The sequence below is a fragment of the Halyomorpha halys genome, unplaced genomic scaffold (assembly GCF_000696795.3).
Source record: "Halyomorpha halys isolate HHAL.00 unplaced genomic scaffold, Hhal_1.1 Scaffold154.1, whole genome shotgun sequence".
Classification (NCBI taxonomy): Eukaryota; Metazoa; Arthropoda; class Insecta; order Hemiptera; family Pentatomidae; genus Halyomorpha; species Halyomorpha halys.
In genome coordinates this window covers 197,590-211,839 of record NW_027112031.1, presented here as the reverse complement: position 1 = coordinate 211,839, position 14,250 = coordinate 197,590, and the positions used below count along the sequence as shown (strand labels likewise).

The 14,250-nt window shown below is 36.6% G+C and overlaps 1 long non-coding RNA gene across 1 annotated transcript in view; it reads left to right on the top strand.

Moving 5' to 3' along the window:
• LOC136796375 (uncharacterized) overlaps window positions 1-11,922 on the top strand; it is a 21,648-nt gene extending 9,726 nt beyond the window's left edge. Inside the window, exon 2 of the long non-coding RNA XR_010844080.1 lies at window positions 11,358-11,922. This is a non-coding gene — a long non-coding RNA (uncharacterized lncRNA). The remainder of the gene's footprint in view (window positions 1-11,357) is intronic.
• Window positions 11,923-14,250: the final 2,328 nt, after the last annotated feature.

The following is a 14,250-nucleotide window of genomic DNA, read 5'->3' as shown; positions in this document are numbered from 1 at the left end:
AATATAAATATGAATTAAAGGAGATGGTATTTATTTATGGTATGGCATATATATATGTACCTATTGAAAACTTATAATCTAACCTAAAATTGTTATACTTTTCCAAAAGTTAACAATGATGCGTACTTACTTTCACTCAGCTGGTCATGGCAGAGAGAGAGAAAGATTACTTCCAAATATGCAGTTTTTCAACTAACCTCAAATTACTGAGAAACCAACAACAAACTAGACTTTACATCAATGTCCATCGATTAAATATTAATAGAAAACATATGATTTATCTATCACTCTATGCCTGCTACCTCCTGCGCATGCACTGCCATCACCAATTCTTTTGTTTTGTCTATTACAGATACTCCCCTTTTTTGAAAAGTGGAGTTACATTAAACTTATTCTTCCACTAACCCGTAGCACCCTCACTCCTACTTAACTAGACAACAGGTTCCACTTTTTCCCTACCTTCATCTTAGGGTACGGGACACCAGTTTGGGTCGTTAACAGTGTCATCAATGTCAAGTTCATCATCGCTTTCCATAGAATCTCTCTTTGTTTGTACAATGTCATTCGGTACCTCCATTGGTTCTTAGTCAACAGCCGATTCTCTTCCTAGTTGTTCAGAGAGCATGGCTCGCTCTAATAATTCACGAATGGGATTGGGTTATGCTCTAGATTAGTCGGTTTCAGCCTATTTACATGTATGATATTTCTCCCTAAGTTTTGTAGCAATTGGGTGTACGTCCATGATGACACCTTAATAATTTTGTGCAAGCCTGACCAAGGATGCCTAAATTTCTTTGACTCCCCTTGTGTCACAGCTGGTTCATATTAATAAACCAAGTCTCCTTCCTAATAACTTCGCATTCTTTTCTCTCTTCGTCTGGTGAACTTCAGAAAGCCTAATTTTTGGGTACAACCGTGGTGCAGCCTAGCGCTTGGGTGAGCTTCTTTAAGATGGGGCTACACCTTATCCACCTGTATCCGTCGGGGTGACTCTTCTAGCACGGAGCCTAGTCCAGCCCTCCTGGTCTCAGTCTGCTTCTCTGCCTTCATCTTCTTGTATTGGTGGCTCACTGATCCCGGACAGTCGAGCACTTCCTAACGTAAAGTGCGTCAGGCCAACCACCTCCTTCCTCCTGTAGATGAACTCCCTGAAGAACGTTTTTCTCAACTACCTGGCACGATGTCCTTTCATGGCGGTGCAATCCAACACTACATGCTCTGCAGTTTCAAGGACTCCACACATATGGCACCGGGGGTTGATGTTCTTCCCAAAGCTTTGCAGCTTTGCCCAGAACCCACCATATCCCATCAGGATCTACGAGACCCAATAATCTGAGAGGACCCACTCCGATCTCAGTCTTGAGTGTATGGTAGGGAAAAACTTCCTCAGAGTGGCGTCCAGGCTCGCCAGCCACCTTCCATTCCATTCTTCAATGGAATCCTCCCGCAGCATCTTTCATGGGTTCAAGTTCTCTTGCCAATCCTCTCTCAGAGTCCCTCTGGCTACCAACCCTTGCCTCTTTACCTTGTACTTGACGAAATCCTCCTTCAGGATGAGGTCCAGGGGTATCGTTCCAGCCAGCACCTGCACCGCCTCATGTGACACTGTTTGGTAGGTCTTCGTGACCCTCAGCAGAGCCAATCTATATGGTGGCCAGTCTACTTTCTTAATCCTGCATGAGGTTCCGACTCCGCGCAGATGATGCGTATCCCAGAATACCCAGGACCACACCTTTGTAAATGGTCATCTGATTTCCCAGGATGCACCCCCAATCCTGCTCAATCCATTGAGTGATAGGGTCACCCTATCCCTCAAATGCATCAGTTGAGGAGTGGCATCAAATGGTTTTCTTATCCTCACCACGAGGTACGCTACTTCCTCACCCAGTCTAATTCTCTGTCCCTTGATTTCTATGGTTATAGGATGAGCCCTATCAGTGGAGCCTCTTATAAGTGTGGCCTGAGTCTTAGCTGTGGCCATACTCAATTTCCTCCTCTCACACAATTCTCCTAGAAGACCGGCACACCTTTCTGCTTACATCTTCAATCTGGCTCTGCTGTTCTCGGCCATGTTGACTGCCAGGTCATCGACATAGGCCGTGGCAAGGAACCCTCTGTTCTCTTGCTCCCCCAGTATTTTTTTTTAATTTGGTACGAAAGCACTGGTGCCAATAAGGCCTATTGTGCGCCAATTACAAACACACCAGTGCTACAATCAGCATCACAGCACTGCGGTGAGCTCATTTGAGCTTAAGTTTGGTACATTTCAAGAAGCTTAATAAGCTTAAGGGGTTGATCAGCTCGCACTGTTTGGGATCCACCCTGAACAGTGCAAACCTTGCCCCTGCTAAACGGTAACACCAACAAATAATATGATAGGCCGTCTCGTCCTCAGCATTGCAGAATCTACACAATACTCTGTTAGCTTGAGGTTAAACATATGATTATTTTATCTACAGTAACCTTTATAGATCCCTATAATTATCCTAAGAGAGGTCCTGTCTAGTTTAGGCAGTTCATCGGTTCGTTCCCTACGGGGTTCATCAAGGAACAGCTTAGCCTGTCTTAGTCTTTTATTGAGCCAATGACGCTTAGCTTTTAATCCATAGGCCACCTTTATAGTGCTTTTGGCAAAGCTTAGGCTAATGGTGTGAAAGAAATTGTTTCAGAGCCATTCCTAGCAAATCTGTCAGCATGTTCGTTGCCGGTGTTACCGCAGTGGTCTGGCACCCATTCAATATTGATTCTATATATGTGTGAGAGTTTGTTGTGTGCTGCATAGCAGTCTTCAACAACTCTGGAACGAGTGACGGGGCTACTGAGTGCCCCTATTGCAGCCTAGCTGTCTGTGTAGATGGTGATTCTTCTGCCAGAGAGCCTTTTCTCTACAGGATTACTAGCACAATGATTTATTTCGAGTATTTCAGATTGAGTTTCAGTTTTTTTCTAGCGCATGCTTGTATCATCGTAGCTTTTAATCCAGAATGACCCCCAGGTGTTTCAACTCTTTGACTTGGTTTATCTGAGTATTATTCAGTATAGGTGATCTTATTGTCACCTTTCTGTTTTTAGTGAAGATGCAGACACCAACTTTGATTGGGCCGATGCTCAGACCATTGTCCTTACACCAGGCCGCCAGAATGTTTGCTGCAGTCTGTGCTAGGTCTGAAAGTACCTGAGGATACTTTTCTATGATCAGGATAGCAGTGTCATCTGCATAAGTAGCCTGCTGTGCTTAGGGTTGTTAAAAGAGAATCAACCACCAAGCACCACAGGAAGGGAGAAAGTATCTCACCCTGGCATCCCCCTCTAGGTCTGATCCACAGCTCAGAGTGTCCTAGCTCCGATTTGAGGATCCTTTGTTCCAGCATGGAGTTTGTCCATCCGGATACAATATGTTCTATTCTTCTGTCCCTTAGCGCATGATTAATAACACTATAGGGTCTTGTCAAATGCACCTTCAATGTCTGCGAAGATGCCTACTGTGATCTCTTTTTGTTCAAGTGATCTTTTGATCATAGAGACCAAGCTGAGTAGGGATACCTCACAGGATTTCCCTGCTTGGTTGGCAAATGGTCTGGAAATGTATAGAATTTGCCAACAATTCCTGTTCTCCTATATGTCTACCCACAATCTTTTCCTATGTCTTCATTAGAAAGGATGTGAGACATATTGGTCGAACAGCTTTAGGATCTTCACAAGATCCCTTCCCCGGTTTGGGTATATAGCACACACTGGATGTCCTTCATCTGGTTGGGGTGTATCCAAGTGCTAAGCTACCTCTGAGGAGTTCAAGAATATGTGTTCTGATCACTGGTAGGCCTTTCTATAGCAAGGCAGGAAAGATTCTATCAGTGCCTGGTGATTTGAATGGCAATAAAGAGTTAATACCCCATTCGATTTTATCAATAGTAATAATGCTCTCCCACTTTTCTCTACTAGCACGGTAATTGTTGATAGTGGGAGCAATGTAATTGTTCCTCAGCAACTCACGGTTAGGGAAGTGGGATTCCGCTAGAACACAAAGGGCTTCTCGTTCAGTGGAGGTTGCATAATCATCCTTTTTTAGCGTACCGAATTATCGAAGACCTTATTGATACTGTTCAACATATTTCTCCGCCCTCCCTTCTGTCAATAATCAAAGATACGACTATATAATAAATAATAGGGTGATTACCCTGTTGAAGAATGAGGTGTTGCTCTGTATGCTACCAGAGCAAAGGTAATCCATTGATCCCAATTTGCTGCATCCTTACACTCTAGGTGCGCCAGAGAGTCCCACAGCATCCGATGGAAACGTTTCACCACTCCATTTCCAGCTGGATGGTTGGCTGTAGTCTGGATCTTGTTGTCTGATAACTGATATGTCTCCTTAAATAATTCTGATGTGAAATTTGTTCCTCTGTCAGTTAGAACTTTCTTCAGGACTCCTGCCTCAAAAAACAATATGCTTTACAAATGCATCTGCTGCTTCGTCTGCCGTTTGTTGCTTTAAAGGCACTGCCTCTGCATATCTCATGAGATACATGTCAAGAGATACTAGTTTCCTGGATCTAGTTATACTGGTAGGTCCCTTCTAATGGTGAGCCCAGTAGAACTAGCAAGCCTCTTGGGCTCTCTCATGTTACAAGATTGCCAATTTCGTACATATGTTGTTACATCATTTCGTAAGCTGGGCCAGTAGAATTTATCCTGAATTCGTGCTACCGTGCGAATCTCCCCGGGGTGACACGTCCACAAGGAATTGTGATTTTCCTTATTAAAAAAAGATCATAAAGAAACTGGAACCATTATCTTCAATATATCAGTATCAGATATATCGTCCACCCCACAGCTGACACCAGTGTAATATTCCTAAATCGTAAGGTTAATTAATATTGTTTTAACTCACATATTCACAACACCAAACCAAACCCATACACAACAATAAACATGTGTTTTTGATGTTTATTTAAATACATTTTTACTTAATCTAATTGAAAATTAAAAATAACAATCTTAGCTAACTAAGGCCTATACTATTTTATTCTCATTTTATCTATGCTATTCCTATATATATGTACCTATTGATAACTAATTGATTTTATGAAGGATTTTGGATTGTAAGGATTGGATTCGTGTGGAATTCTAAGGTTTAGTGTAGCCCCAAAGCTCAATTCCGTAATTCCAGATAGGCCTTATCATAGACATGTAGACCAGTATTTTGTAATGGATTGGAAGTTTAGAACATTTATCAAGTAAGTGCTGTAATACTCGAAACCAATGTGCAGTTTCATGTGTTTTCAGTGTTGTGTGAGGATTCCAAGTTAGTCGTTTGTCTAGATGTAGTTCAAGGTAGTGGATCTGTCCTACAGGGGTAAGAGCAACATTATTAAAGTATACTGTAGGGAAGTCGGCAGGTTTATTACAAAGAGTAAAGGGGATTTCATGGGATTTATTTTGATCTTACAATTTGTGACTATTCTTCGTGGGTTGTGAGAGCTTGGGATGCAATTAAAGTGTTATTAATTGCAAGCACAATTTTATCATCGGCATACGTGGTGAGGACTGGTTGGGATGTCAGCTATATAGACTGTGTAGACAATGAGATCGTGGATACTACCTTGAGGAACACCAGTGGACAGAGAAAAGAGGGATGAATAGGAACTATTGTGGTTTACTTTGAATAATCTGTCAGTGACAAAGGAACGGATGTTGAGAAAGTATGTAGACGGTAGGAATTTACGGAGTTTGTTTAACAGTCCTGGATGCCAGACTCAATCAAAAGCCTGTTCTGCATCGAAAAAGACTTCCACGGTCTAAAGTAGATGAAACAACGTCTTCTACATGATGGCATTGCTGGATAGTGGAGTGAGATGTTAGGTACCCTAGTGATCTGAGATTATATGATTGGAATCTAGGATGGGGTATTTAAAAATGAGTTTTTCGAGGATTTTGCCCATGATTAGTAATAGAGAGATGGGATGGTAGGAGGATGGGTATTCTGGTGGCTTTTGGGGTTTGGGCATCATTTTGACTGTAGATAAGTTTCATGGGTCAGAAAAATGTGTAAAGCGGAGTACAGCAGTTATGTATGTAGGTGAGGAATAAGAAGATGTTTTAGGATGTGGGATGTTATTAGGTCATATCAAGGACCTTTGTGGGTAGGTAATATCTGAATGATGCTGGATATTTCTGATGGATGAAATGGTTTTGGTGGGAGGGTCATTTGGAGTGAAATATTTAGTTCATATTTAATTGATTTGATGCCATTTTTCATTTTCAGGCGCTTTTTAAATATTGCTCTATCTTAAAGTCTCTCCTTCCCGTTTTGAGCTAATATTTCAAAAGTGATATAGGGTCGTTGCTCTCCAGGGGTTTAGCGGGGCAGGGAAGGATTGCCTTTTTTGTATTATGATCTCCTCTTGTGAGATTGTGACATGTCATTCATCGACCAACCTACTCGCTATGATTGTCCACTATAATTTAGAAAGGTGGTTGAATGTTTATGATTTTTTTGTCAGTTTGGGATTTGATGAGAAGTGGATAGTTAAAATCTTTGAAATTCAGTAACTTTTTAATAGTTCTACATAATGATTTGTCAGTAGTTCTAAGATTTTCCGTAAGGTTTAATAAATTTTGAATTTTCTGATTTCTGCTTTTAGTTTGTTAATCATATTGGTGTAATACATTTTGTTTGTTGGATGTCTGGTCCTATGCCACTTCCATCTTGCTTTGCATTTTTCCCTTAATAAGATATGAGTATGTTGTGGCAGGTTAGTTTGTTTATTGTTATTTGTTCTTATTGATGCTGTGAGTTTTTCTGTAGCTTTGTCAATATTATGTTTTGTTTTTAGTCAAATATTAAAGTCTAGTTTATTTTTAAAGTCACATCTAAATTTATCCCAGTCAACTCTTCCTGTAATCAATGAAGGAGAGGGTGGCTTAGGAACGAAGCTTGAATGTAAAGAAAGTAGAACTGGACTATAATCTGATGAAAGGTTATCCAGGGATTCAACAATGGCTTGGAAGGGGGAAATCTGAGATGATAAATATGTCCAGGATATCAGAATGCTTTTTGATTGATGTAGGCCAATATGTAGGATTTGTGAGCAAGTTAATTGAATAAGTATTGGAGGTAGAAAGATGGGATAGGATGTTACCTCGGGAGTTGGATGTTCGGCATCCCCATTGCTGGTGTTAAGTATTATAACCTCCTCCAGCAATGTAGTGCGGTCTGAGGGTTCAGAATAAGGAATAAAGGAGGTTATAAGAGACGACTGTATACAGCTGAAAATTTTATATGGGAAGGGGCGATTTGAAATGTTTACCAAGGTTTATTGGATAGCATCAGTTGGATTGGAAGGAATAAGGGAATGGGATAATGATTTATGGATAAGGATGAAGGAACCAGCATGGGAAGTTTTGTCTGGGTGATCTAATTTGTAAGTGATGGAGTCATGTATGTAGAAGTGTGTTAGTTGCGTGAAATGAGTCACCATTATTATATGTCATCATGTTTGTCTTGAAGAAATAAGTCGAGTTCATCACAGTGATTTTTTAGGCCATTGACATTCCATAAGACGACAGCTAGGAGCTTTTTGCTCATTGTGGGAAATTAAACAGGATTTCGGATAGGATTCTTGTGAGAAGGTTAGTAAGAGGTTTGATGGTCTCTTGAAGATCTTTCAGGAAGAATCTAAGAATAGAAGTTTGATCCATTGGATTTTGGTAATGAGGATATGGATCAGAGGCTTATGATAGACACTTTATGTGACTAGCAGTATTGGGTGGGGGCTGGGCTCGTCGTGATATGCCGAGCTGGGGTATGAGGAGCTGTGTTGGCTTTCAGTGGTAGTTGGGAGGGGGGTTATTGGAACAGACGGGCGAGATCGAATTGAGAGTGGATGTTGTGGTGGTAATTTTACTCATAAGGGTTGATGATGGGGAGGATTTTGATGAAGTAGAGGTAGAGGCTGAGGATGAGAGGTCAGGGGCTTGGGTTGAAGAGTCTGAGGCACCTGACATCGGGACTGTTGATTCTTGGTGATGATCTTGAAGTAGGTCCAGCTTGACATAGTCTTGATATAGAGCCAAGGTTTCTGAAGCAGAAGGCTGCGATTTGATTTCTGCAAGTTTGGAAAAATTTTCAAATTTTGAGTTTCAGGTGGCAAGGTGCGATTTTCATCTAGACCTTTTGATGCCATAAAATGAGATCTCAAATTGTCAAGATTTTTAAAACTTCGCAGCCTCTGTGGCTTGCTAGGTGGCCTTCTCCATATAGCGTACATTTTGCCGGCTCATCCCGTGGATTCAGCACATTTGACGGGCTGTTGATGAGGGCAGGTTTGAGCAGGCTGCTCAAATTTGACAGTTGAATATAACAGCCTTTTAACCTGAAATATTTTAGAATTATGTCGAGCTGACTTTAAATCAACTAAGAATAATGGAAGTGGAAATTTTTCAGTGGGATGAAGAACGCACAATATATTCCTTGTTAAATAGATGTACTCATAATTTGTTCGGTGAAGCTGGAACAACAAAAGCATTACTTTAACTCAGGATAAGGCAATGTTAAAGTTATTAATTTCAAATCTGTTATCGAATAAGTTTTGAAAAAATTAATTTTGTTTGCGTTAATAGCCCTGGCCCCTTTATGTTTTCTGTTCAAATATAACATGATCGAATGGTGAAGTAATAAAGTTTCTATGAATTAACTTGAGGTTATGAGATGATGAGAAGATTATACCACAGAAGAAATTAGAATGTTTTACTTTTTTTAAAAATTTATTACCCCCTTCCCTTATCTGTAGGTTACCACCTTCTTCCTACCATAGTAGGAGGGTTAAGTTGTAGATATTTTACTGATGAAGGATTAATTGAGGCCAATCTGTTCTAACTGTTGATGGGAATATCCCAGTGTGCCCAAAATGGAGCTTATTGGTTTTGATTCCTATATTGATCAGTTAAGATTAATTTTTTAATTAATCTGTCTAAGCTGTCTTTGATTGGAAAAATGGATTAACTGGCTTATGTACTAAACTTGGTTTGTTAAACCTTCACTCGTTAATATCAGTATTGTTAAAATTTTGATGTATTGTACCATTGTTGTAAGTTTATTAGATATTGAACTAATTATGAACTATGTATTTGGCAGAGCATATAAAATAGTAATATATTTTTATATACAAACAAAATTAAGCATACAGTCAAAGCTTATACTTCTCTTCTTTACCTTCTTCTTTATGCTTCTCAGCATTGAGGAGCCCATTGTCTAGGTTCTGTTCCAGCAGCTTAATTTTACTGTGAGTTTCTATGTTCAATGCTGAACCTGTTGAAATACTAATTGTGTAGTATTGCTAATCTGCCTCTGGGCCTTTTACCAGTTTGCCAAGTTTCCATTAATTTTCTTTGGTCTCTGGTTTCATGCATCCTGCATATATGTCCAAACCACTTTAATTAATGCCTGTTTACAATGGGTGTACGACCGTTGGCTCTTCATTGTTTCATTCCTGATTGGCCATGTCTTGCCAGCTACTCGGTGGTAATGTTTCATTTCTGTTGTAGTCATACATCTCATATGTTTACATTCACAGTTCACAATTTAAAGTTAAACTTTTGCTGTAACTGCCCATCATAGAGGCTAGAAATGACTAGTTATTGCTAATGGAATGTGCCATATTTTGTAGGAAATGCTCAGCAGTCAACAGTGATACTGTATCTTCCTACTGTGGTGTCTGCATCATTCCAGAAGCAGTCTTACAGTTTGCTGTGTGATTATTCATTTCCTAGTTTGTTTTACTTTCACTTACCTACCTACGTATGAGATATGCAGTAAAGGGAAGTATTGTGCTCATGCATAATTTCAAATTGGATTTTTCAATGGAAATACATTTTCCTGAAGTCCATTAAGACCAGATAATGTTGTCTCACAAAATGGTATGTGGATAGCCTAGCTCAAAACTGAAAAGTAGTTCGAAACTGAAATTACAAATTTAATATTTTTGAAATGTGACAACTTTTGAAACAATCGACTGACCGAGAGCACCACTTGATAAAATTGATTTTTCCCATTTTTTTATTTTCACAAAAATTTCTCTAATGGTTTCATTTAACTGAGTACATCATTGTACAATTAAATGGTCTTTAATATCAACTAGGTTTTATCCTTATTTAAATGGTCTGACTGGACTTAAATGCCAAATTTTCAAAATGGCTTCCTCTAAACTACTTTTAATTTTGTTTGTTTGAATTAACTAACCATCTCACATTTTTACTAATAGTGAAAGATGGGCAAATTTAAACTATGAAAGGATTTTATAACTAACTTTAAGAGATTAGAGGAAAAATATTTATTCCAAGCTGAAAACCATTCGGGAAATAAGAGTAGTAATATAGACATATTATATATTGTTGGAACTTCAGATTTCAGAAAAAATATTTAATATTAATTCATAGAAAGTAATGGAGAATGATGATAATAAAATAAAAGGTTTACTCTAACATCAGTTCTAACTGGTGGGCAGATGCATGATGGGGGGAGGAGGAGTTGCTCTATTTTGCCAGACTGATATTTTCTTGTCTCCATATTTATTAAATAATAAGTATTTTAATTTCACTTAACCAACCCTTTTGGTCGACAGGATGATTAACTCTGTAAAATCATTCTTAGTATTTTCAATATTGATTCTGTAACAATTTAGTATTGAATAAATGGTGAAGAGCAGAAAAACATGAAAAAAATTAAACTAGGATGTTTAGTTTGAGATGAGTTGGCCGCTATGGTGAGTAGTTATAACAAAAAAAGTATAGAAGTATAGTGCAGGGGAAAGAGGAAGTGTAGCACAACATCTGTTAATACAAGTTCGTGAGATCTAAAGGATAAATATTTTGGCCTGTCACAGTGGGGAAAGTGGTAAAGCTAAAGGGAGGATTTTGTTTTTCAGTCATAAAATGTTCATTGGTTACTGTTAAACAACCCCTTTATTGATTATTATGTTTGGTTAATAAAGAAGTATAATGACACAAATTTAACTTTGCATTATTTTAGACCTTAACTCCTTATTAACTTTGTTTAATGCCCCCTCAATAATCCAAAATATTTGATAATCTGATAACTTTTCGCTTCGATATTTGTAATTGTAATGTAATTCTTCATGGAAATAAAATGTTCTTTTTTTTAAATAGAGTTTTCAGTTAAATTAGTCTGTAATCAATGACCATTTTTTACATAATTATTCAGAAGAAATGTAAAACTAAATTGGTGTCTTCATCTATAGTTTAATAATTAGTAATTTTAAGCATTATGTCTGAATAATATGAGTCTATTTGTATTTTATTCTGTATTTCCTGAATAATGTTCCTTAGTTTAATAATAGATGGGCTACTTGTATGTATCATTGGACTCATTACATATTCAAGCTTTGTATACTTACCGACGTACCTTACTTCATTATGGAAATCATGCACTGATCTGCTGAGTGACTTCAAGACCATTTACTATTAAAAATAATATTCTATTTTTTGCCACAAATTTATCTTATGTTGCCTTTTCAACAGTTAATTACTGATTTTCTTAAGAACATTTATTAATATTTCTAGTTGGAATCATTTATATTTTTAATCAATGACTGATTTATAATAATTTATTAAAATGTGTTATAAAAATGTCTTTCTATATATAAAAATATTAGTTTAATAATTATATGAAATATATATAGTTTCATATGTGATAGAATGTGAATCCAATATTGTTATATTTATAATATGGTATAATGTATACTTGAGAACCTTTTGTGCCTTTATACATATTTATTATATTTAAGTTTGGTATTAAATATTTTTTTTTTATTTCAATGGTTATATGGCTTTAGGTATATTATTCTATCACAAACATAATGTATGTATGTTCTTAGAAGAAATACAACAAATATTTATTTTTTATTTGTGCAAGAATGGTGAACACCTGTGAATTTAATGAAATTTATTGAAATAGAAGTATTATTGTTTTAATACATATTTAATATGTATAAAAGGCTTTGTGGATTATTGTTTGTATTTAGTAAACATTTAACTAATATCATTTAATTTGTTAATATTTTATGTTTTATTTTACTAAAATTAGTTTGATGATGTTTAGAAAAAGTTTTAATTTTGGTTAAATCTAGAGTTTTCAGTTTAAATTATTGTTCGCCAGTCATTGTATGTATGTATGTAAAGGATTTCTAAGTCTGATTAAAACATTTTTTGAACCAATATAATCCATGATTCAGAGTGGGATGATGCATGGGAGAGTGGGAAGGGAGGAACACACTGATGGCTCTTCTAACCTAAAAGCAGATGTCTGTTGAATTGGTAGTGAGGATACAACTTTAAGTTCAACTTTGCTACTCTATATGTGTATTCAGTATGATTGCTATTTTCTCTCTCTGCCCTAGTTTGTATTTATTTGGGCATTAAACCCTATAAACAGTTGCATATTTATGTAACATCTATTTTAGTTGCTAACATTTCCATGATACTTAAAGTGGCTGTGACTAAAAATTATTTTATACAGTATTGGATATGTTTTCATATAAACCTTAATTAGAGGAGCTTATAGCTAAGACAGCTGGGTTGTGGGTCCCAAAATAAAGTCTTGATTATTCATTGGGTTAAATCAGTACCTGGTTTTACCCTGCAGTCTTTGTATTATTACATCTTTCTTTGATGTTGAACAATTTTTCAGATTATCTGAGATATTGATTAAAAATTGTATCATGAATATTTATTGTAGATGTAAACAAATTTCATAACTAGGTAGTAAAATTTTTTTAATGGAATCTTATGCAGATTTGTATTCATCATTGAGCATGGGGATCATTCAACCTGGCTGGAAATTTGGTGTCAAGACTTCTTTCAAGAGTTTGTCACAATTTTGATTTATGTTTGTAAATTTCTTTATTATGGAGTTATTATTTATTGGGGGGATGGCTGTTGATAATCTGTATTTTTTTCATTGTTCATACAAGGCGACCAACATAAATCAGCCCAAATGCTTCTAATGGCCAAACTTATGATTTAATATCAAAGTGCTTAAGGAAAAGTTGTAGGTTTACTTCTACAGTTTCACTAACTCCCAATGCTCTTTCTTGGAAATTTGGTATGAATCGTGGCGAGAGCTTAGGGTTTGCTACTAACACTTACTTAATGCCTTTATGTCTTATTTATTGACATTAGAAAATTATTTAAAACCCGCAAAACGCTTTTCCTTATCTTCAAAATTGAAGGATTTACTCCATTATAGGTTTTTGTATTTTCTATGTTATTGTACAGGGATTTCCTGAGGTGGAACTCATTTCTATTTACTTTTTATTGTCTTAAAAATATATCCAAACCTATGTTTAGCGTTAAAAAAAAAGTTTTTAAAATGATTTCTCCACAATTATGAAAGGAAAATTCATAATATGAATTAAAAATGTTTATTAACTGACCGATAGAATCATTGTGACTCCAATAACATTAATAATAATAAAAAAGTATAATATAAGATAGTTTGTTCTTCCTTGTACTTGGAGCTGTGGGTATCCAAACGAAATACGTAGACTTTCGAGAGCACCATAGCAGCATGAATAATTTAGTCGGGGTATAGGGAGCTATATTGTGGGAATATATTGAGAATATCAGCAACTAATTGTGATTGAATGTCATCAGGAAACCGTCACATTAAGAATTAAACTCTAAGTTAGTTAAGTCTTAAGAATGTAGTGAACTCTGTCTACATTGTGTTGCTTATAATACACAAAGCTCGGCAAGGTGTTTTCGTCTCAAGAAATAGTCTATTGTATGACGGAATATGTTAATACCATTGTGAAATTAAGGAGAACCCCGCAAATTGTTATCATGGAAAACTACACCTCGAAAAAATCAACTCAGAAATTACTTCTTAGTTTTATTTTTTTAAGAGGATACACCTACAGACTTGGCAATGTTTTTAATAGATCGACGATGCAAAATACTATCAGATTTGTTTCATTAAATTTCCAAGAACTTCTTCAATTTTGATAATATTGAGATACGTTTTGTGGGGTCTTTCATAACTTTTTATTGACTTCGCTGCGCTTTAGAGGCACGTGTCGCTTCAATGTTAAAAAGCAGTAACTGTTGAAAATAGAACCAGACCTTGTTTGTAATTTATTATTATTTTTTCGACGTAGTTGGAAACAAGAGGTAGAATCAGGTTTTGTTAGTTTCATATTATATTTAAAGTGCCTATAACGTTTCATATTGTAT